Raw genomic sequence first — 24,814 nt, 5'->3', positions numbered from 1 at the left:
CCCGATTCAAATTTGGCGCTAAGCGCTGTGATTGGGCGCAGCGGCGAGGAGGCTGACCAATGGGAAGAGATGGGGCGGGGCCATAGGGGACAGGCTCCGCGGGGCGGGGCGGGGCGGGGCGGATGGGCTCCGCCAGGCGGGCTCCAACAGGCCGGCTCTGCTGCACCCGCCAAAGAAGCCTGCTTAAGGGTCCTCAATCCCGCAGCATAGATTGAAAATGCAACATGGTCCCACCGCCGAGAAACTTGTCTTGCCTCCTTTTCTTTAAGGCTCCTAGACAATTGTACAATTAACAATGGTACATAATGTGTTACTCAGTGCTGGAAGGTTTAAAAGTTTTTAAAGTTCCTGTATCTCCCCAAAGATAAACCAATTGTTATACGTAATTTCTTGTATCCCCCCCCCCAGTTATCCATGTATTATTCTCTTTTAAAAACGTACTAAGATCATAATATACACATTGTTCTATACTCAGTGTTCTCTGCTTTATAACCCCCAAAGAGTACATCTTCCTCTTTTACTTTCTTTTTCATGACTGCAAAGTGTTCGTCTTTAGAAACCATGATTTACTTAATCGTTGCTATTGCCATCCATATACATTTGCAATGTTTTCCTGTTAGAAAAAATTCTCCAATTAGTAAAACGTATGCGTTGCAAAATGGAAGAATTCTAAAATAAGTAACTACAGGATTCCTCCCTCTCTGGGGCCACGTGCGTGTTGGGACGGAGGAAAGGGGGGCTTCTGCGGGCCATCGTGGTGTGAAGTGAATTGGAGATGCCCGCCCTGCCCGTTACCTGCCTCCAGCTCACCCCGCACCCCTTGGAGCTTGGCTCTCCTTGGTCGGGAGCTGCTGTTCTCACAGCGTGGTCTGGGAACCCCTGAGGGTCTCTGAGATCCTTGCAGGAGGTCCATGAGGTCAAAACCACCTTTGTAATAACAGCTCTTCCTTGGCCTTTTCTCTCATGAGTGTGGCGTGGAGTTTCCCCAGTACAGAAGCTGATGTGAGAATCCAGCTGGTTTTTTTTTTTTTTTTTTTTTTTTTTTTTTTTTTTTTACTAAATCAGATATTACAGAGATTTGCAAAAATATAAAATAGTGCTGCTCTTTTTACTAATTTGTTTCTGGATAAGTATTTTTCATAAAAATATTTTTATGCGAAACATGAAATGGGTTCATTGATTTAAAATGAATGATAAATGAAATTTTAAAAATTATTCTGTTAATGATCTACATAAACAAAAACTCTTAGTGGTCCTCAATGATTTTTAAGAGCGAAAAGGGACCCTGAGACCAAAAAGTTGGAGCCTTTCTCCTCCCGAGAGACAATTCAGGGATAGATTGCCTGCAAGAGTGTGGGAAAGCTCCTGGAAAAACAGCGTGAGTGGGTAGGGTTTTCAGCTCCTAATCCTCTGCGACGAGCCTGCTGAGGGTCGTGTAGGTGCAGGGATGCTATTAACCGTCTTCGGAGGGTTAGTTTCATTTCCTCCCCCTTCACACCATCACAGGAAAGTTCGTCCCTGGTAAACCCCTTTAAATGCTACTTTGCCACTCTAATTACTGTTTGTTATCAGGGACTGTTCTGTGACCCTGTCGGGGCAGCCTAATCAGAACTAGGAGGTGCTAAATTTCCTGTCAAATAAATAGGCTCACAAAGCCCCCGCCGCAGGTACTTTCTATTCTGCGGAGAGTGCAGGGAACTAAAGCAAAGACTTCCGGACTGTCCCAGTCGGGGAGCTTACATCTGTGGGCGGGCCCTCTTTAAACTGACGATGTAAATGCTTCAGCGGCGATGTTTTCTGTTGAAGTGGAAGCTTGGTCCACAGCGTAAGGTTGCATTAAAGCACGGGTCTCACTCCTGCGCGAGAATCCGGGCTTGCAGGACTGGAGTCCGCTCTGTCGGTCCTGCAGAGGACGCGGAATAGGGACCCTGCAGTTAGAGCACAGCTGACCCTGCGGGGCAGGAAAAGGCTTTCCAAGGCACCTGGGGAGATTTCAGGGAAATCCGTTTCCAGACCGTCAGAGCGCACAGGCAAGTGTGCCTGAAGCCAGTCAGCCAAAGATCCTGTCTCCAGGGAGCCCCCGCCCCGAGGCCCCGTCTCCGCGGCCCTCCCCACGCCCCCTCTCAACCGCCAGAGACTCACCGCCTGGCAGTGCCCCAGACACCTGATAAAGGGACATTTCAGCAGTCCCCCTAAGCTCCGGGCCCGTCCGCCTGACTAGAGCATGTATTTTCTGTAAATTGAGAATGTGTTTAATAAAAATTTATCGCATTTGAGACGTTTGTGTTGTTTGGTCATCTCTGCCCCAGTAAAGGTTACACTTTGTAATCCCCGACACCTGGTGCTGCGGGGGTGGAGAGGAGGGGCGAGGAGGGAGGCACAGGGCGGGGACTTACAGGCGCCCCTCATGGGCCATTTGCGCCCCGCACAAGTTCTGTTAGTCCGGGCAGGATCTCATCCTGGCACCCACGGGGTCGCATGGGGCAGGTGCTCCGTCCGAGTCCACGGGACATCTCGGGTCCCAGCCAGGCGCCCTGGCCTGGGAACCCACGGGTGGGTGACTGCAGGTAGGGGTCAAGAGCCTATCAGAGGAGCCTCTAGACTCCCAACTTCACTTCCCCTCCCTGTCTCTTCATAACCCCGCTATGCTGCCAGCCTTCCAGTCAGGGGAGGCAACAGCCTTAAAGTGTGAATGTGGGATGAGAAAGGCGGCCAAGGGGTGGGGCTGGGGTCCTTCTGATATGGGTTGGATGCCCTCTTCCCTCCGTTGGTCCACTGCCCCGCTGAGACCCTGGAGATCCCTAGAGGTCTGGTCACTGTCAGCTCCAACCAGACCTGCCTGCCTCCAACCACCAGCTCCAAAGCTGGACTTGCTTCCCAGAACCCCAAACCTGGCTTCAACTGGGCTCCCAGTCTCCTCTCACCTGAGTCAGAAGCTGGACTCCTCCACTGTTCCCCTTCGCCAGCATTCCACGGGTGGAGTGACCAGGTGGAGTGACCAGGTAGTCTGTGGGGTTACGCCTCCCTGACTTCCCAGCCTCTGTCCCTACTCAGTCTCCTGGGCCTTTCTTCCTGGCTTATCTGAGAGGCCAACTCCATCTAGGTCCAAGCACACATGGGACCGCACCTCCCCCTTTGGATTCTATCAGCCCTGCCCTATTCCCTTAGTCCCAACTCTGAAATGATGTGATATAATCCTCCTGACCTCTGGGACCTCAGCTCGGGACCCTCTGTAGACCGTTAGATCATGGTTGACAGAGTGAGCTGCTGCAAACAGACTCCAGATCTTGCGACTTCCTGGCTCATGCCCTTCGGAGGTTGCTAATTGCTTTCAGAATTGAATACAAAAGCCTGCCAGGACCTGTGAAGCCACATGTGACCTGAGCCTCTGCCTCCTTGGTCAATTTGATCCCAGTCCATGTCCATGCTCAAGGGGGGGAGTCATCCTTTCCCCAAAGGTGCCCACATCCTTCTAGCCTCCAGGCTGTTGATTCTGCCCTCCCTTCCCTGAAACTCTCCACTGGCGGAGCAAGGGGAGGTAGGCTCTGTAGACCTGACGAATCACAACAGAACAGGTAGTTTAAGGGCCCACCTGGAGGGGAGTCATCCTGGATCTCTGACTGGCCAGAGCCTGCTCCGCTCAACCCTGCACCCACCCTGTGTGCCCACACTCGACTTAACAGCCTGGAGAAAGGGGGGATGGGAACATTGATTCCTACTCTCTGAGTTTAGAAAAAGAAACTGGGTTAAAAAGTGGCATCGAAAAACATGAAAGAAATTTCAAAAAACATTTTTAAATTTAAGAAGCTAATAGTAGATGTTGTCATTATGGACTACTTGGAAAATATACAGATGTAGAAGGAAGGGAAAGTTACCCCAAGACGCACATACACGCCCACACAAGGACCTACTCATACTGTTGTATAATGTGCATTTTGTGTAACAAACATTACATATCTGTGTATACACACATTTTATTTCTTATGCTTTCATTTCGCATTATAGCGTAAGCTTTTTCTCGTTCACTTTTGGTGAGTATCACTTTGATAACCTTATTTCCCTGTATTTGAACATTTAAGGTTTTCCCTAACATTTTGTTATTACCAATAACATGCTCATGAACATCTTGACAAAAACCTTGTTTTGACATAACAAAGTATTTCCTTAGGTTCTGTATCCCAAAATCTAGTTTCTGGGTCAAATAATGTTTGCTTCTTATCACTTAATTGCTTGTTTTTCAAAAACGTAACAAATTTTCTACCCAATGCAAATGCTTGCAATTAACCAAAGATGGAATATTGTTTCAGTTTGAATTTTTAAATTACTGGTAAACTTGAACACTTTTCCTTACCTTTTTAAACTTTTCATCATTTTTGCTTTGGGGCAACAGTCTTTTTGTGCCATTTCCCCTAAGTATCTGTTAATGTCTTAGAGTTTTTGTTACCAATTTACTTAACAAATACATAAATCCTTGTTCTGCAGAGTTAGTAGAATTTTAAAAGTCAATCATAAAGCCAAAGACTATTTAAAGCCACTTGCTGGATTCCTTGGATAAATGTGTGTAAAGAATTAAGAAATACCTCTCCAGCTCCCTGAGAAAGTTCTGTGCTTGGCTGTCATGCATGGTGGGGGCAAGGGACAGACAGGATCAAAAAAGCTGTCTTTAAAGATGACCCAGAAGCCCACAGTGAGTCTCCCAGAGTAGGGTCACTTGAGTATATAATGGGAAAGTAAAAGTAAAAATGGTTAGAAAGGACATCAGGTCCTTGATCCCTGGATTCCGTGAAAGGACATTGGATTCCTGGATCTCTGTCCAGAAATGGCTTCACTTCCAGTGGGGGATACTGGCATATCCACAGGCAAATGACAGCGCAGGGCTCGGCCGGCATATACAGATATGCAGAAGATGCTGAATGAAGTCACTGCTTCAAAGGGGAGCTGACACAGAAGGAAACAATGCTATTGGAGAACGTTATTACTTTTGGGTGTAAGGATGTGTAAGTAGATGAACTGGCAGGTATTTGATAATCTAATATTAAAGACCATTCTTTTCACTGTCAAACATTTGAGTAACTAACAATTTGAAACTTTCAATTCTGTGGTCTTCATTATTCCTGGACTCCCAGGGCCGGGTGGTGTCCCTGGAAAGCGTGTCATAGATTCTCTGTCCTGAAGGTGAGGGGTGTCTCATTATTGAAACTTTTCTGGAACTGTTTCCTAGTATCTGATTCTTATGAAGTGAAAGGAAAGATCTGTGAGTGTAGGTTTAGATATTTGAATTGCTTGAGAACAGAATTTCAATACTCTAATAATTAGTTCAGACAAGTTTCTATCCTACAGGAGTTTTTTTTTTTTTTACTTCAACAAAATTTTTAGAGATGATCAATGATGATTTACACGTAGTTATTAGAAAATTATGGAATTCTAGGTATACATCTATTATTGGCAAAGCCCTCACAATAGCCCTGAAATTTTGCCTTTGAAACATTGGAAATTTCTGGGTAGGGAAAGGTGACTTTCCTTGAGATCAACTCTCTTTTGCTAGTTTAAAAAAATTGCCCTTTATTCATGTTCACTTGTAAAGGAAATTTTACTCTGTGATGTGTTGAAAAGTTAGTAACTTGCAAGGCTTAAGTATTTGCTTTACAGATAGAGGAAGGCAAACCAAGCAACCAAGTTTCCAGGCATGATGGCTTCCCCCTGGGTGACAGACTCCAAACTGAGCAGGACAAGGACCCTAGCTGTGAAAGTTAGAGAGAGACCACACACAAATCAGGACATCAAGCAGCTTGAAGAAAGCACAGGCCAATTTGGAACACCTGTTGGTAGAATAGGCTAGGGACCCCTAGAAGTCTGAAGTTAAAAACACTAGGAATCCTAACCTCCTGTCTCAATACTGTAGGAGAGCCCATCACCTAAGTAGCGGAGGAATGAACTGGGGTGCAACGTCCTACACACTTATCCTAACAAAAGCAAGAAGAGTGGGGGAATAGTTTCCCTAGAGAACAATGAAACCAGGAAGATACAGGTTTACAAAGAGACCTTCATGTATACAGAAACATTGTCTTGAGCACGGAAGAACTCAGGGATGGTGGTTCCACCACTTGGCGTGACCAGGCTTCAGACAACCCAACTGAAGCCACGTTTAGTACGTTTCAGCATTGAATATTAGATACAAATGTAACTGTAGAACTAGGACCACGTGATGGTTTCAAGGGAAAGACTATCTTATGTAGAGGGCGTATGCTCTGACAATGCAGACATACCACCACTAACAGCGATTGGGGTGGGGTAGCCGCCAGAGTATGTGGGAAATGAAGTAAGCTCTCTGATTGCCTTAGAGGTATGAACTGGGAGAAAAAGAATGTTACTTCAAATTAAATATTGTGCCAGAGATGGTTTTGATTAATTTTAAAGAAGGCTCATATTAAGAAACCCATGGACTCAAGCAGAAGAGACTAAGATATTGTATAAAAGCATATAACCATTAGACTGTAACTAAAAGTACTCTCTTTTTTAAAATAGAATTATAGTCAGTTTACACTGTTGTGTCAATTTCTGGTGTACAGCATCATATTTCAGTCATACATGTACATGCATGTGTCCCTTTTCATGTTCTTTTTCATTATAGGTTACTACAAGATATTGAATATAGTTCCCTGTGCTACACAGTAGAAACTTGTTGTTTATTTATTTTATACATAGTAGTTAATATCTGCAAATTTGAACTCCCAACTTATCTTCTCTCACCTCTTATCCCCTGGTTACTATAAGTTTGTTTTCTATACCTGTGTCTGTTTCTGTTTTATAAATAAGTTCATTTGTGTCTTTTTTTTAGATTCCACATATAAGTGATATCATATGGTATTTTTCTTTCTCTTTCTGGCTTACTTCACTTAGAATGACGATCTCTGGGTCTATCTATGTTGCTGCAATTGGCATTATTTTATTCTTTTTCATGGCTGAGTAGTATTCCACTATATATATATATATATATATATATATATATATATATATATATATACACACACACACACCACAACTTCTTTATCCAGTCATTGGTCAATGGACATTTAGGTTGTTTCCATCATAACTACAAATACTCCTAAGTATCTACTCTTAAATATCAAAACATATAGAAAAGAAAGACAGAGAACACAGACAGCAGTGAAAGGCTACATAACTATATCAATATATCTTTAAAAATATAACAGGATTAGTATCAAATATATCAATGGATTTAGTAACTTTTAGTGGCCTTAATTATCATATTCAAATAGAAAGTTTTAATATTTCTGTAAACTAGTGTGGAGTGATTGCCTCCAAATATTACTAAATGCAAAAGATATAGTGGGAAAAGTTGCATACAGCATGCAGTGTTTATCTAAGAAATGGGCTTGTGAATATACGGGCATAGTTGCTCTTATTAAAATGAGACAATATACATATAGTATACATATGCATATGCGCATATATAATATGCATATAATGTAAAATGCATATAATGTAAAAATGGAGGAGGAAAGACAGAGAGAGAAGCTAGATTTTTCTGAACTTATCTTCTTTGATAAATTTGACTTTTGAATCATATTAGTATTTATATAAACATAAAACCAATTGAATCAACGACATAGAAAACCCTAAAAGTAGAAATTAGAGGGAAACTGACCATCAGGCAGCAACAGAGCCACGCAAAGAGCAGTAATTTAAAGTCATTTAAAACACAGTAATTTAACGGTACATCCCTTGATGGTCATTCCCTAAGGATATAAAGGAACTGAAAACAATATGAAGCAGTGTTCTGTAATTGCATCGGCAGTAATACAGATCTCGTTATTCTGAACTTATTATAGTAGGATAAAGCAAATAGGCAATTATGTGAGCACCACTAGAAAGAGAGTTTTTCAGCCTAAGAAAAAAGGGATATGAGTATGAAATCAAAGAGTGAGGTATTCTGGACCTCCCCTGCAAAGAGGGACCCCTCACCTCAAGTGTGATGTGTGTGTCAGGACGGATGGTGCCGCCCCCAGCCCTCAGAGGTATGAAAGTCTCGTGACTCACATAGCTGAGCCTCTGGGGTTGCAGAGCAGGCCTCTCACCAGGTCTGAAATGGGTCGAGAGTACCAGGAAAGGAAGGAACCTGACTGGGGTTTGACTGTGGTCTGCAGTGAGGCCGGCAGGAGCGGAAGCCGGAAGCAGGGGCTAGCTGGCTGGGAGGAGGGAGCATTTGGCCCTTCTTATCAGCCCGCTCAGATGTGGGGCAGAGCGGGGAGCGAGGGGTGAGGCTTAAAACCTGCCATCAAACATCAAAAAATAGAATCTGAGCCCTTGTCACAGTAAGTTTTGAATTGGGAATGTCAGTATGAACACATGGTGTATTATCTCTTTTAAAATGTAAAAGAGAAGACATTATTTCCTGATCTAGGCACCAAAACGACCTTGAACTGACCCAACAGCTATGAGTGTCCTGACCTCCTAGATTGTGGGCTCCCAATACTGTTTCCTACCAACAGAAACCTAGTTTCCTTATAAAAATGGTGGATTCCGTGTTAGGTACAGGAACTGGGCAGGATGACCCAGAGTAACTTGTCACACCAGAAAGGAGGGATGTCCTCTCAGAAGCCCCTGGGATCATGTCTAAAGGACCCAGGAGCCACTGCGAAGAGGCCCCCTCTGTCCAAAGAGGGCAAACTTTGATCTTCAGTTAAAAAAAAAAAATTAAATGAATTGAAACATAAAATATATTTAAGTTCCTCAAGTTCACAATGATTCATTAATAAAAAAAAGAAGAAAGAAATTAAATTCACCAGACACCTTCAGAAGATGTAAGGAAATCAGCCCATTCTGGCAAAGTAAGGGAGAAGGCAAAGGTTTCATCTGCCTCTCTTGCATGAGCCGTGCCTCAGGGCACCCACGCAGCTGATTAGGAACCTCTATCTTTATGGATGCATCCTGCAAGGGACTGGAGAAGGGAAACTGTAAAAGCAGACCACAGCTCTGCAAATCCTCAATGAAAAAATAAATCCAGGCAATGATCATCACAGGCTACTCACATCACGGGGACTGAGCATTACGTGCACCCAAGGGCAGTATGGACCTGGACCTCCGAGGGGTCCAGACAACAACCAACCGGAATGGAATCTGGCCTCTAGGCAGAACTACAAGTGTCCAGGAAACATGAGAAAGGGGGGTCCTGTTAAAAAGCACTGGTGAGAGGCAGTAGGTACAATCCCGATGTGGGCAACTTCTTTGGGACAATGAACATGGTCTCTTCAACCTGCTGCAAGGAAACAAAAGAGAGGGCAGAGGAACTGACATATTTAAAGGAACAGATGAGAAGGTCTTGGACTTAACCCACGATGGAGTCAACTGGTGTTAGACTCACCCTCCCACGGCAAATGATTATAAAAGGGAACAAAACAGGCAAGGCAGCTCTTCGCAGGAGCTGCCCGCAGTCACACAGGCTGTCATCCTTGAGAGAAGGAAGCACATGATTGGAACCACGTGCCTCCTGCCTCCAATTAATGCGGGGGCACGGGGAAGTGAGACCACGTGGAGTGTAGTCAGCATCTCACTGGGCCAGCGAGCAGAGACTGGAGAGGGGGGCTGCTGAGAAAGACGATTTGTGGGGCCCGATGCTGGAGAAGGGAGAAGGGAGGCCGGGCAGAGACCTCAGCTGAGGGTCCTTGGCTGAGGGTCCTTAGCTGGGGACTGTACTTCACAAGCCCAGGCAACACTCTGCAAAACCTGGCGTCCACCTGGATTTCTATACCCAAGGAAAATATCCCATTAAAATAAAGGTAAAATAAAGACATTTTCAGGTAAATAAAAACTGAGAGGACTGGTACTCATTCCCAATACACCAGGGAGATGCGATGTAGAAGCACAGTGAGACACTGCCACACACCCGCAGAATGGCTAACATTAAGGCGACAGAACAGCAAACTCTGGGGAGGATGCGGAGCAGGGGGGCTGCCACACATTATTGTGGGGGTGGAAATGGTGTGACCGCGTTGAAAACTCTTAGGCAGTTTCTTCCTGTGAGCCAGCAATTCCACTCCTAGGCATTTGCCAAAGGGAGACGAAAGCATATTGCCACCAAAAAGCAAAAATAAAAACGAAAACAAATAACAAACAAAAATCCACACACAAAAAAACCCCACAAAAATTTGTGTGGAAGTAGCTTTATTGATTATATCCAAAACCTGGGAACAACCCAAATATCCATCAACAGGGCATTTCCTAAGAGCATGTGTGACGGTATAAGCTGTGTTATATCCACGTGGTGAAATAGTATGAAGGAATAAAAAAGATTGAATTCTTGGTATGTATGACCTTGTGCCTGAATCTCAAAAAAACATTATTACATTGGGTGAAAGAAGTTAGACACAGACGAGTATAGACAGTGTGTCCATTTCTGTGGATTTCTACAATTGACAAAACTCCACTACAACAGAAGTCACATCAGGGGGTTTCCAGTGGGCTGGGTGGTGGGGATGCTGGTCGCGAGGGGGCAGGAGGGAACTTTCAGGGGTGATGGAAGCCTTTTATATTTTGATGGGTTGATCACACAAGTGTCTATATTAGCCCAAACTCTCAGAAATATACACTTGAGATCTGCATGTTCTGGTATGTGAACACTTTTACCTAAATTAAAAAAGCATTTCAAAATCAAACAAATGCAACTTATGGGCCTTTCTGGACTTGATTGGGGAAAATCAACTATTAAGGACACAGCAATGAGGCAGTTGGAGAGACTGGGATGCTGAGTGACTAGTGATGATATTAAGGGAATATTTTTGTGTGATAATAGCATTATTATTGTGACAATGGTATTGTTATGTTAAAAGAGCCCTTAACTGTTAGAGATACACTGGAATGCTTATAGAGGAAGAGATGTGGTTTCTGGAACCAAACACACCATACATTTCAGTTGTTGAAGCTGGGTATTGGTACATGGGAGTTTATCAAGTTACTTCTGCAACCTCTGTATATGTTTAAACATTTCCTTCCTGTCACAATATAGATACCAAGACTTCATTTTTTAAAATTCCTTCACAGTATTTCACCACATGAATATACCACAGCTTATACCATCACACATGCTCTTACAAAATGCCCTGTTGATGGGTGTTTGGATTGCTCCCAGGTTTTGGATATAATGAATAAAGCTGCTTCCACACTTTTGTCTTTCTTTTGGTGGCAATATGCTTTCGTCTCCCTTTGGCAAATGCCTAGGAGTGGAATTGCTGGCTCACAGGAAGAAACTGCCTAAGAGTTTTCAACGCGGTCACACCATTTCCACCCCCACAATAATGTGTGGCAGCCCCCCTGCTCCGCATCCTCCCCAGAATTTGCTGTTCTGTTTCCTTAATGTTAGCCATTCTGTGGGTGTGTGACAGTGTCTCATTGTGGTTCTAAGTTACGTCTCCTTGGTATGTTGAGAATGAATTTTTACTTACCTGAAAGTGTCTTTAATTCACTCTTATTTTAACGGGGTATTTTCTTTGGATATAGAAATCTAGGCAGACAGACTTTTTTCCCCTGCCCTCCCCCCAACTCAGGGATGGCCAGGTCTTGCAGAGTCTTGCCTGGGCTTGTGAAGTACAGTTCCTGGCTAAGGACCCTCAGCCAAGGACCCTCAGCTGAGGTCTCTGCCCGGCCTCCCTTCTCCCTTCTCCAGCATCGGGCCCCACAAATCATCTTTCTCAGCAGCCCCCTCTCCAGTCTCTGCTCGCTGGCCCAGTGAGATGCTGACTATACTCCACGTGGTCTCACCTCCCCGCACCCCTGCATTAATTGGAGGCGGGAGGCACGTGACTCCAATCATGTGCTTCCTTCTCTCAAGGATGACAGCCTGTGCTGACTGCGGTCCAGTTCCTGCTAAGAGCTGCCTTGCCTGTTTTGTTCCCTTTTACAATTGTTTGCCGTGGGAGGGTGAGTCTAACACCAGTTGACTCCATCGTGGGTTAAGTTCAAGACCTTCTCTTCTGTTCCTTTATGCAGACCCACCTTCTTCCTGATCAGGTAATTCCTGGGTGATCCTGGCTTAAATTCAGGCTAAGGGCCCTGGCCTGGGTGTCTCCCTGCCCCTCGCAGCCTCAGCCCTGCTGCGTCCCCAGCCAGCCTTCCATGCAACCAGATGCGCCAAGTGACAAGCCCCCTCCCTCGCCCCCAAGTCCTTAAAGGAGTTTCCATTAAACATTTTAAAGTACAGCAATTGCTAGCATTTCAAACAAAAATTCAGCTTTTTGGCTTTTCTTGAAAATAAAGTATCAGGCCACCTTCACCAGGCCTGCTGGAGCTGAGTGGCTGGAGCGGCAGGGGTTCGAGACGCCAGGGACTTTGGCCTCGCAGTGTCCCCGCCGCCGCCACCTCCGTATCCGGGAAGCCGAGGGGACTCTGAGGGGACTCCGAGGGGACCCCGCCCGCCCGAGCTCACGTGGACCCCGGAGCGCGATCGCTGGGGCCTCAGCGCCATCTGGCGACCAAGCAGGGCCACTGCGTCCTTCGGGTGGAAACGCAGGCTCCTTGGGTGCGTGGACGCGCGAGGTCCGCGAGGGTCCGGAACCTGGGCTGCGCCCTGTGGCGCTGGGACTGGTGCTAAGGACACTCGTCGTTCCAGATAGAGCCCCGTTTATGCGACTTTAAAGGGAGGACACTGCCACCTTTCCATTTAGCGTTTGTGCCTGAGGTCGTTGCACTTTTCAGAGTTGTGCTGAGCGAACCTGGAAGTGTAGGCGCGGTAGCTTGTGCCAATGCGCGGGTTGAGCGGTACCGCCCGGCCGGGAGGAGGCCGGGAGATCCAGAGGGTCCTGGCTGCTCCGATTCCTGGAATCACCGACTCTCCTCAAAACAAACCCAAACCAATTGCTGCTGTAATAAGATTGCTGGAGATATAAACCATTACCTTCTAAAAAGCTCTGAACGCAGTTAAGTGCACGTCTGTTCCAGAATACTATGGGAGAAATGCCTTTAACTGTCTCATGGAGCCTTCAGGTCAGTATTACACCATGGAGCTAATTCCTTTGAACGACTTATTACTGCTATAACAATAACTTATTATCATAAAACTTTAACTTTTTATTATAAACTTAATTTGGAAACTTTAGACATATCTGCCCAATTAGCCATTCTGTATTTCAGGCATTAATTAAGTGTCTACTGAATGTCAGGCAGTGGGTTAAAAGGATGAATATGACAGTTCTTGTTGCCAAAAGGCACCCAGCCTGCAGGGGAAAAACACGCAAGAGGCTTTCCGATACAGCGCTGACAGGTGAGACAGGGACTGTGGCCGAGCCTGAGTGTTACGCGGAGTGGTGGAATAGTGCGCCACCTAGAGGAAGGTCTCAGTGATCAGACTGAGCAGTAACCACCGCAAAGATGGAGCATTTTGGTATGGCCAGGAATGCACCTTATTTTTGGTTACATTCCACTTCTGTGCTTCTGGAAATGTCCTTCAGGTAAACTGTGGAGACAGACTGAACCTAGAGAGGTGTGAGGGTTGTTAGAATCTATATTCCTGAGCTTGCTGGGTGGAGTGTCGAGTTAACATAATTGTAATTTTTATCGTAGGCCCGTGCCGTGTCAGGCGCTCTGCTAAGCACCGCAGGTTTCCCCTATATCCTGGGTACTGTGGTTATTCTCACGATGGGCAGGACCATGTGAGGTCCTGGGGTGCAAAATTTAAGGAAATACTTGATCTCAGGGGCTGACCCTCCACCAGCCTGACCCTGAGAGCGAGCACCTCCTTCAACTTAGCGCCTCCCCCCACCTGTGTGCCTCTCTCATTTGGCCCTGATTCCCACTTTACAAATGAGGAGACCGGAGCACAGAGAGGTTAATAATGCTTCTATGGTCACACAGCTTGGCTGGAACATGAATCCCCTGGCTTTGTCTGACCCTGATGTCCTTACTCTTAACAGCTAAGTTACGTGGTTCCTTCTCATGGCTCTCGGAGTCCCTGCCCTCCACGCTTTTGATTTTTTCAGATATCTCAATCCTTGGCAGCTTAGTTGATTACAAAGCAGTGGAGAAGCCGCTCTGGAATCTGTCTCAGTGGGGAGCCTTGGGGGCCCCGAGCTGTGAGTCCCTGCCGGGGCTGGGAATGGCGGGCTGGGACTCAGGTACCATAGCCGAATGGCCACCTCGGGGCTGAGCATACAACCTGACAGGTGAAGGCTTCTGCAGCCAGCACGGACTGGTTGTGCAAGCACGCGGGCCCTGTGGGGAACTGGCCCTCACTCTTCCTTCCCCCAGCCCACTGAGGGCGCCCTTGCCCCTTGACGCTTAGCACAGACTGAGGCTTTATTTCGCGTTGTAATTTACAAATACCGATGCTAACAGAGTCGGAAGGCACAGCAGTGTCTCCCGTCTGTTGTGAGCCAGGCAGGACCCCGCCCCATTTCCGGGGCTCTCCCGTTAAACTTCCTGAGGGGAGGAATCTCGAGGGGGAAGAGTCATCCCCGTTTGGCAGATCGGGTCCGACTGTTGGAAGGTGAGGTGGCTTGGTCCACGTACACAAGCAGTCTGTGCCAACGCAGGCGGCAGTCCGGTCTTTCTGTGACCCCGCTGCTCAAGACGTCCTCTCTGCATGTGAAGGACCACTCTGTGAAGGAGGCGGCCGCTGCCTCATTTGCTTTTTGTGGTCAGGAGATGAATGCTGTCTGTTCCGGGGTCCACTGGCCCCCGGGCGGACTCAGGGAAACGCGGCTGGAGCAGGGAAACCTGCCGTATTACAGCCATGACAGGGGCACCCAGAAACTGAGAACATCTCATGTGGCACTTGTTTTTAAAATAATCACATTATTAAAATTTTGAAATCATTACTATTTTCATTAGCAAGTTCTGCTTGTAATTGGATATTTTTTTCCAACAAGAAATAGTTACTCATCTCTAAAATGTTACAAAAGAGATACGTGTTCAGTTTTTCGCTCATATTCTGCATCGGATCTGTAAGTCTTCATCTGGCATGCAAATGCGTTTTCGTGAGCTGGCAGCAGCTTGAGGGGCTGAGGACCTGGGCTTTGGAGAGGTGTGGGCCCGGGTTTACCCTCCTTCCTCACCTTTTATCTTTTACTGTGGTAGCAGCTTTCACAAGCAAGCAGTAATAACATTGACTTCTGGGGGTTCTTTTGAGAATTACATGAGATAAAAGGTGTGAAATGGCTGATATGGGCTGAATTATTTTGGTGGCGTGCTAACTCCCAGTGCCTCAGAATGTGACTGCATTCAAGCATACGGTCTTTAAAGAGGTCACTTAAGTTAAAATGGGGTTATGAGGGTGGGTCCTAATCCAATATGATTGGTGACCTTAGAGGAAGAGGAGACTAGGACCAGACACTCACAGACAGAAGACCGTGTGACGGCAGGGAGCAGACGGCCATCTCCAAGCCCAGGAGAGAGGCTTCAGGAGAGATCAGCCAGGTCTCGGCCTTCCAGCGTCCAGACTGTAAGAAGGTACATTTCCTTGCTTGTCCGGCCTCAGGGCTTTGTACGGCAGCCCAGGCAGACCACCGCTCTCCCGACCTGGCTTAGATCAGGCCCTCAGGAAGCCCTAATTTCTTTTTCCTTTTCTTGTCCCTTTTTTGGGAGGCATCTGATTTTATTAATTCATTTCCTGGAGGTCAGGAATCGTGCCATGTTCATTTTGGCTTCGGCAATGGCTAACACACCCAAGGTTTACAGCATGAGTGATTCCTCAAAGTGTGTTCCGTGACTAGAGTCTCGAAAGACCCTCCCTTTGAAAAAGGGTCCCCTGGTCAGATGACTTTGGGAAACACTGTGTAGCCTATTTCCTGCTTAAAGCCCCATCACACGCACTGCCCTGGAGCACAGGCATCGGCAGGAGGCTCTGCAGAAACACGCTGTCTCACCACCGTTTCCCAAGCTCGGTGGGCCGCAGGGCTGTCCTGTAAAGCCCCTTCCTGCGTTTTAAGGAGTGACCTTTGGCTGAGTTGGGCCGAACCAGCCTCAGGATCTGACTTTGCACTTGGTACTTCCATCACAACGGAGACGGGGCTGCACAGCTGCAGACGGTGCCTCTGACTCGCTCAGGGTTTTGGACGATTAATTCTAACCAGGCGCATTTTTAGTGGAAGGAGAATGTTGTATGTATGGGGGAGACCCTCTCTCAGGGCTTTTTTCTTTCTTTTTTCTGACGTCATTCCACTGTTTTCTCACCACGGCCCACTCACCTCTGTCTTCTCACACTCTGCATGTAAAGTGATGTATTTGGGGGGCAGGGGTGCTAATTAATGAAGCCCTGCATTTAGTATTATGCACCACTGTTTTCATCCGCTTTCTTAGTAACTTCAGGCAGATGTTTTCTCTCCTAGTTTAAAAGCCTTTCTGGTCAATATCACTCACCAAAGACGAACGAAGGTAGGATGTTGGTCACAGCCAAATAAAGGGACCTTCCTGAGCATCTGCCTCCGGTGGACAGCAGGATGCCAGGCAGCAGCGGGAGTGCACGGACGGCAGCCACGTGCACCCACACGCACCCACACGCCCGAGCCTCGCAAACATGACGCTGAGAGAAGCAGCCAGATACGGGAGGTGCTTGCTATAGGCTTCCATTCGTGCAAAATTCAAAACTGGACAAGACCAGTCTGTGGGTTTGTGGTCACCCTTGGGTGGAGGGTCCTCAGGCTGTCTGGGTGCTGAGCAGAAGGGTGTATTTAGTCTGTGGGAGTTTCCTGAGCTGAGTTCTTGTGACCTGTGCACATTCCTAAACATGTGCTGTATTCGAATAAGATGTCCCTAACTGGAAAAAAAAGACAAACGAAGCTTGGCTCCAATTTTATTCATTAGAGGCGATGTTGCTTCCTTAGTAAGCATTTTGATAAAATAATTGTTTTATTTACTTATTTATTTTTAAAATTTTACTTTTTGGGGGACGGTAATTAGCTAATTATCTATTTTAATGGAGGTACTGGGGATTGAACCCAGGACGTCGTGCACGCTAAGCACGCGCTCTGCCCCTGAGCTACACCCTCCTCCCCAAGATAATTGTTTTAGATTGAACAGCAACTTCAAAATTCCCAAGAAAATCTATAACGGACATTCCAAGGAAGTAGCTCTGCCATGAGAGAAACGGGCTCACTCTTCAATTCTCTCCCCTCGGTTGGTCTGTCCTGCCTCCCCCCACTCGCGTCTGGGCCCTCACCATCTCCCTTCCCCAGTGGCCTCCACCTGGGGCGGCTCTGCGGATGCCCAGACCCTCCAGGATGTCCAGGCTCGTGGCCAAGGGGAGTGAGACAGGGCCACTCTTGGTTCCCTGGCCTTGAAGGGCAGCTTAGGGTCAGGATAGGTCCCGATCCCGTGGCTGTGGAAGCAGATAAGCCCCAGAGATGTTTCACTCGGAAGACTTCCTGGTCCACAGGAAACAGCTCTGCTGTGAAAAAAAAAATTAATGAACAGAACCCTCAATTAAATAGAGTTGGGAGACCAGAAGCGGGTGCTCTCATATCCTGTGAGGACACAGCCCAGCAGGAAGAAGGAAGACTCCTCTCCTGTCCTGCAAGGACTCAGCCAGTGAGAAGCCTTACACTCTTTGTACACTGCAGCCCGCCTGACCTCCTCTTCCTGTCTGTAAGGCGTCTCCTTCCCTTGCCGTGCAGGGACTCGCATGTGGCTCGCCGTGATTGCAGACACTGAACTGCAATTCTCTGATGATCCCAAACAAACCCATCTTTGCTGGAGAAATATCTGGCATCTATTTGTTTCAAGTCAACAGCTGTTTTATTACTAAATCTGTTTTTCAAGGGTAATTTTCATTTTTCTGAAAGTACTAAGTTTCTCAAGGAGAAAAGCATTGCAACCAAGGAGAGTTAGTTCATGTTTGTCAAATGTGCTCTGAGTCTATCCTGAGACTGGGCTTGGTGGGGGCACATGGGATCCTGTCAGGAGGAGCCTCCAGGAGCCCACGGACAGGAGAGCAGAGGCCTTTCTGCAGGGGGTCTGTGACTCCCGGTTGCAGAGGGCCAGCCTGTGGGAACGAAAGCGACACTTGGCAGTCACATGTGCACCTGAGATCCAAGCACTTCCTCTTTTTGAAATCATGATTTCAGTCATCTCAGGAATCCCCACTTCAGTTGATGAAACTTGAAACTTGATGGACAAATCTTCTAATGGCTCTTTTCTTTAACCCCAATTTACTGGTATTTTCTCAACACCTCCTTATGACTTTACTTACAGCCTAGGCCATCTGTGTTTCTTACAGATGCAAGCACATACCATTGGCTCCAGATTGTATTATGTATATTTACTTAATGAAATATCACAAGATTCACAAGCTGATATGATTAGAGTTACATTAAAAAGAATGTAACCTGTTGTTGGTCTAAGGAGTTTTGTTTCCTAGTTGAAGTTGGGATCACCACAATCCAGTGCTGTCTTGCTGAAGATTCTACTTGTTTACGGTGGGGAAACCCTCCGGGCGCAGCTTGACAATTCTACGGACTTGAGCACTGAAGAATGATTTACTGGCGTCTCTCTCACCTGTTATCTGTCGTGGTCGGACACTGTTTAAGTTGACTTGGAATTTAGCCAGGCTTAACTGTAGTTTCCCTTCTAAACAGGTCATAGATTTGTCCAGCTGCCACTGTCAGAAAAGCGTGCTCACAGGTGCATGTTGCTTTATGCACAGCTAAGAGATCTGTTCATTACATTGCGTGAGTTTTAATTAGTCTGCACATTTTTTTCCTAAGAATGGTCCTTTTTTCTTTTCAATTAAGGAAAGCCAGTAACTACCTCACACTCTCCAGCTTTGTATCCTTTTATTTTAGAGGCAATTCGTACTCCTGCTGGCACGCACTGCTGGCGTAGCTGCGGCCGCAGGAGAAGGAGTCTCTGGGTCTTGGTGGGTGGCCTTGGTTGGACTTAACGGGGCACAGGGGTGTTTCGCGGGTGCTGCGGCTCCTTCACCCTTTCCCCAGCAGTCCTTGCACCGGCTCCGGAGCTGGCCTGAGCAGCCCCGTCCACCTGGAAGTTGTTACAAAAAACCAGACTGGTATCTATGGAGTGCAAACTATGTTTTAGGCATCTGCTAAAGTCTTTACTTGGATCATCTCATTTTATCTTGAGAAAAACTCTCCGAGGAAGGTTCTTTTATAGAGGATCCTAATCATAAATATACTGCCTGGCAGTGGTTACCTAGCTAATGAAATGACAATCTAACTTTTTTTTTTTAAATCAAAGCTATACATGCACCTGATTTAAAAAACAAAATAGTTTTACAAGGTTTGTCAAAAGGCACACACACCTCTGACTCAGAGCTCCCTGTCCATGCGTCCTCACTGCCAGAGGCCAGCCCCTTTGTGTTGTGCTGATGTGTTGTGTGTTGGCACCACTCCTTCTGGGTGTCTCATCTGAAAACTCAGGCTTTCCTCGGTGAAGGTGAGAAAGCACACCTGTCCCCTCCACGCCCACCACACACACTCACATCCTTGTATCCATCTGTCTGCTTCCTGTCTTTACCTGGCAGTTCTGGTCACAGCAGGGGCCGTGCTCATAACTACCTAAATGCTATTCGAAGCTCAGCCATGGAGTAAATTATGATCATTCTTTACTTTATTGCACATTTTTCGGTTTTATTTTTCCAGGAGTCAGTTTTCTTTGATTTCCGGCCCCGCCCCCCCCCCCCAACAGTCGCTCAGCTTTGTGTGTTCATCACAAAGTCATTCGTGTTAACCCTCAAGGCCTCTGCGTGTCTCCCACACTCTCAGGATTTCACCTTCCTGAGGGAGACCTTTCCCGGAGCATCTGTCCTGGGGCATCCCGCCTGCGCCGCTGGACCCCTAGACCTGTGTTCCGGACACATTTCCTTCTGTTTTTCTAAATCTCAAGCACACCTGCTGATCATCTCCTGAGAAAAGACTCGTGGGAAGCACATTTTTAAGAGCTTGTGGGTCTGAAAGCATCATTATTCCACCTGATAGTCACTTCATTTCTAGGTAGGCAATAATTTCCCTTGAGAACTTGGGGGTTTTCAGTCCACCGTCTTTGGCTCCGGGTTTGGTGTTCAGAGTCCCGAAGCCACCCTGGTTCCTGACCCTTAGAAGGGTCTGTTTCTCTTTTCACTTTTTCCTCTCTCATTTTTATTTTTAATTTTTATTTTCATTAAGAAATGAAACCCTCTTACTGTAGTTTGAGTAGACTTGGGGGGGGGCATGTGTTTAATTGGCCCTCTTTTCCCAAGAAAAACCCCTCAAGTTTGTGACTTTGAGCTCATCTCCCTTCAAAATGCACGTTTTCTTTGCTCAGGACCGAGAGGCGCTAATAATAATTTAATTGAGAGAAAATAATCCTCAGATGTGATCAGAGAATGATGGCAGTGATCGACACCACAGGTGCAGGGGCAGAGCTTGGGCTCAGAGTCGCCGGTGGCTGAGGTCCAGCGTTCTTTCTGTGGCCCCGCTCGGGGCGCCGGGGCGGCGCCTCCCACAGACCCAGAAGAACACAGCTCCTCAAGACAGAAGTCAGGGGGCTGTCCTGGGACGCAGGGCTTTGTGACTCAGAGGCCTTATTCCAGACCAAGCTTCAGCCAGACCCTGGGCACGAGTCTTTAGGAAGTTTGCATAAGGGTTGCAGTTTCCAGGCTCCTAGATGCTCCTCCCATGGGATGAACACAGTCCCCGAGCCCACGTTCACGTGTCCTTACTACCACGTGTATAGCCTCACGGTTTCAGAGCCAGGACACACACATGGCTTCTCCAGGGAGTAAGTAACCACAGGTAGCTCCCCAGTGACCAGAAGGACCCGGACGCAGCCCTCGGCTCTGGGAAAGCACGCGTCTCATTGTTAGCTCTGATGCGATGGAGGTGAGCTTCGGGAAAGCTTGCTCCGGGAAGCTGACCGTGATTAGAACACCCCCCGCTCCTGGTGGTGGGCTCACATCTTAGCAGGACCCCGTGCCTGCTCCCAGCCCGCTCCTCTGGCAGTCGGAGGTTTGTTCCGTTTACTGGGATCTCAGAGGAAGGGCTTGTTTGAGCTGGAATTAAACAGACACAGCAGGCGCTGCTTCTAAGAAGTTTTACACATTTTTTCTCCTTAATCAGTTATTAGTTGTTCTCCACAGCGGTTCCTGACACTTGAGATGTTCAGGGATGGGTATGAAATGAGGAGAATTTCCCGCGGCTTGTTGCTGATTTTTGCGATGGGCAGCTTGAGTGAGTGAGTGGGTGAATGAATGAATAAGATGATAAATAATGACAGAACAATCATAACAATAGCATAGCATTTGTGAGACACTTGCTATGTGTGCAGAGTATCATACAGATCAGTGTTTCTCAGCCCCAGTGTCACCTTAGAACCCCCTAGAAAGTTTAACACAGGTCTGGACCCTACCCTAGACCAACTTAATCAGAACCTTTGATCTCATGATGAATTTCTCCTTGGGGCACCGTGATGACCGAGAGTCATCAAGGTGGATTTTACCCTCTAAACTTCACAAAAGCCCTCTGAGGCAGGTCAATTCACAACCTGAGGGCAGGCAGATCAGAACCCAGCCTGGGTGGCTCAGGTGGTGATTATCCGGGGTCTGTTTTGCCCGAGTCACTGGGGGAGGTGTCCTGTGGACAGTCCGGGGGCAGCCGGGGAGGTCCCTGAAGATGCCATGTCTACCTGCAAAGGTGAGCAGTACACGTGTGTGCACGGGACTGTGCAGAATTCTTCATTATTTCAGATACTAACATTAGCGTAGGGAAAGCGGTCCTGTCCAGTCTGCAGACTCTTCCTGTGGGAAGACTTGAAACTTTCAAGTCAATAAATGACACCAAGAGCCCCTTCATCTCAGGGTTAATTGTAAATACCGTTTTCTTTCCTTTTGCACAGACACACACCCCCAGCTCCACATCTCCAGCTGGAGCCTCTCTGCATCTTTAATTCTTTGATGCTTCTTTGTGTGACTAGATCACAGCTTCTTTGTCAGTCCTGCTGCAGTGGGTGATTCCTGGTTGTGGCTGCTATGAGCTTCCTGCCGGCTGTGAACATTCTTGTGTGTGCCTTTTCGGTGCACACGTGTCCTCTTTTCCGCCGTATATATTTAAGAGTGGAGTTGCTAGTGTGGGTAAAACTGTACGTTCACTTTTAGTAGATCCTGATGAAACGTTTTCTAGAGTGGTTGTACCAATTTTCACAGCCACCAGCAGCAAGTGGGTCACTCCAAGCCCTCACCTGCATTTGAGCCCTTCTGGTGGTACCAATATGATCTCACTGCGGTTTCAGCTTATTTCCCTGCTGATGGATGACTGTCAGCACCTTGTCACACGTTTAATGGCCTTTGGCTATTCTCTTTTGTGAAGTCTCTGTTCAAGTTTTAGTCTGATTTTCTATTGGGCTGTCTTTTTCTGATTAATTTGTGTTTAAAAATATATTCAAAATGTCAGTACTTTGTGACACACAAAGGTATACGTACACGTATGCCCACATAAGTACATACACACACGGATGATCTACTCAGTGGGTTGGCTTTTCATCCTCTTGATGGTGTTTTTTATTTTAATTTTAGTTATAATACAGTCCTATTTAGAGATTTTTCTTTGTAGTATTTTGGGGGTCTTATTTAAGAAATCTTTGCCTCCTCCAAGTTCACAAAAATGTACAAAGTTCTATTTCACCTTGGTCTGCGTTGGTTTTGGCGAATGGTGTGAGGTAGGAGTGTGTGTGTATTTTATATACACGTATTTTGTTTGTTTTGTTTTCCTCTTAGTGGACATCCAGTTGACCTAGCACCGTCCTTTCTACTCTGCACTGATGCATCACTTGGTCCTAAATATACATGTTTTTTGTTTGATTTGTTTCTGTTTTGGATCTCTTTATTTCTGGCAATGTGTGTCCTCCAAGTTCATTCTTCTTCAGGGCTGCCTTGGTTATTCTGCACTGAATTTATAATAATGTGGGGGAGAATTGATATATTAGCAGTTTTCAGTCTTCAATCCAAAAATCCTGGAATCACACTTCATTTATCATTAGTCCTCTCAGCAGTATTGGGTTAGTTAGAAAAATTTTTTTGAAGGTTTGTGCACACTCTCAGCTCACGGCCTCTGTGGGCTCTCATTCCTTCCCTTTTTAACCCTCCAGTCCCCGTGTCAATCTTGGACTAACAGAAGTGCCATTCTCAGAGATGGCTCTCTCTCTTCATTAACAAACCCAGCAACCTTTCCTAATTTTCTGTTCTTTTCCATCTCTCTGTATTTTTAACATCAGTGTTTCCCCTCGATTTTGACTTTTCTTAGCAGAACCTGACTTTGTCATGATGACAAATTTATAATTAAAAAAAAATTCAAGTTCAACTTGTTATTTATAACTTAGATAATTGATTTCTTGACTATGTGTAAGCACATCTGTCTGTCCTTTGTGATTGGAGTCCCGCATTCTGCTGATTCTTATTTTGTGGTTGGCTGTATTCCTTTGATAACTATGTAAGTTTAAAAAGGGAAAGGTCTAAACTGTTCTTAGTAACAGTGATCAGTACATCCATGTAAACTAAAAACATACGTGCAGCATATTGTATACATGTATTTGCAAGGGGGCTTAAACAGCGGTAGTTTTATTTTCTCAAGCTCTGGAGGCCGGAAGTCTAAGATCAAGGTGTCGGCAGGGTTCGTGTCTCCTGGGGCTTCCCTCCTGGCCCTGGAGACGGCCGCCTTCTCCCTGTCTCCTCATGTGGTCTCTCCTCCGAGCATGAGTCCCTGGTGTCCTTTCCTTTTCTTATAGGGACACCAGTCCTATGGGAGTAGGACCCACCCTGATGACTTCATTTCACCTTGGTTCCCTCCTCGAAGACCCCATCTCCATATGGTCGCGTTCTGAGGAGCTGGGGGTTAGGAGTTCAGCTTATGGATTTTAGGGGGACACAGTTCATCCCCCAACAGTCTCCATGTCCTTGAAGGGAACCGGGGGATGGCGGGAGGTAGAGGGGAGGGTGGACCTGCTGAGAGTGTGGGGCGTCTGCAGTCCAGCCTGGGGACTGCAGGGGAGAGCCCTGCCATGTCCGGGATTCCAGGTTCTCCCTGGGCTTGTGCGGGGAGCAGAGAGGAGCGGAGGCAGAGGGAAGCCTTGTCAGCAGGAGGGCAGCACTGATGACTGGCGAGGGAAGTCCCTGCACAGGAGTCCGGCTGGGCTAAAGACAGGGCTGGGGGCTTGGGGCGGGGAGGGGATAAACACGGCTTTGCGCTTTCCCCCAGCACCAGACTTTCAGTGATTTTTAAAAAAAATTCTCCATCTTTCTCTTGTCTTGCTCCCCTACTGTTGTCTTTTTGTTCTCTTCCAAACCAGAAGAGGGCAAATAACCAAGGGGATGCTGTTGGAAGCCGCCAGGCTACCTCCTTGTCCCTGTCTCAGGCTGTGGCCCATCCGAGCCCCCAGTGTGGCCTGACTCTGGATTTGGCGTGTCACAGGCTGAGCCTGTTGGTTGTCCCTGGGGCCAGACGTGTGCAGAATTATCATTTGTTATGGAAATGACCTTCCGTGACAGAAGCCAGGCGGCCGCCCTCTTGTTCATAAAAGTTTACATTTCTCGGGCTCCGTGATCGGCTCCGACTTGCTCCTAATTGCTTGGGTAATGGAAGTAATAATAAAGCAAGAGATGATGGACGAGGCCATTACATGAATGGTTGCCCATTTGCCAGCAGTGGAGGCTGTGTCACAGCGGGAGCAGAGTCTGCCCTCCCAGAGTGGAAGCCCCTTTGTTTTGCAACAGGAAACCTCTCATCACCTGAAGGCAGCGTTCATTTCAGGCTGGAGCCGTCAAGTGCAGCTGAAGTTCAGTGCCTGTTCTGGAGTTGCTTCTCCATCATTGGACTGTTGTACC

The sequence above is a fragment of the Camelus bactrianus genome, chromosome 11 (genome assembly GCF_048773025.1).
Source record: "Camelus bactrianus isolate YW-2024 breed Bactrian camel chromosome 11, ASM4877302v1, whole genome shotgun sequence".
Taxonomy (NCBI): Eukaryota; Metazoa; Chordata; class Mammalia; order Artiodactyla; family Camelidae; genus Camelus; species Camelus bactrianus.
The sequence above is the reverse complement of the archived record's forward strand: the minus strand, read 5'-3'. Positions refer to the sequence as shown.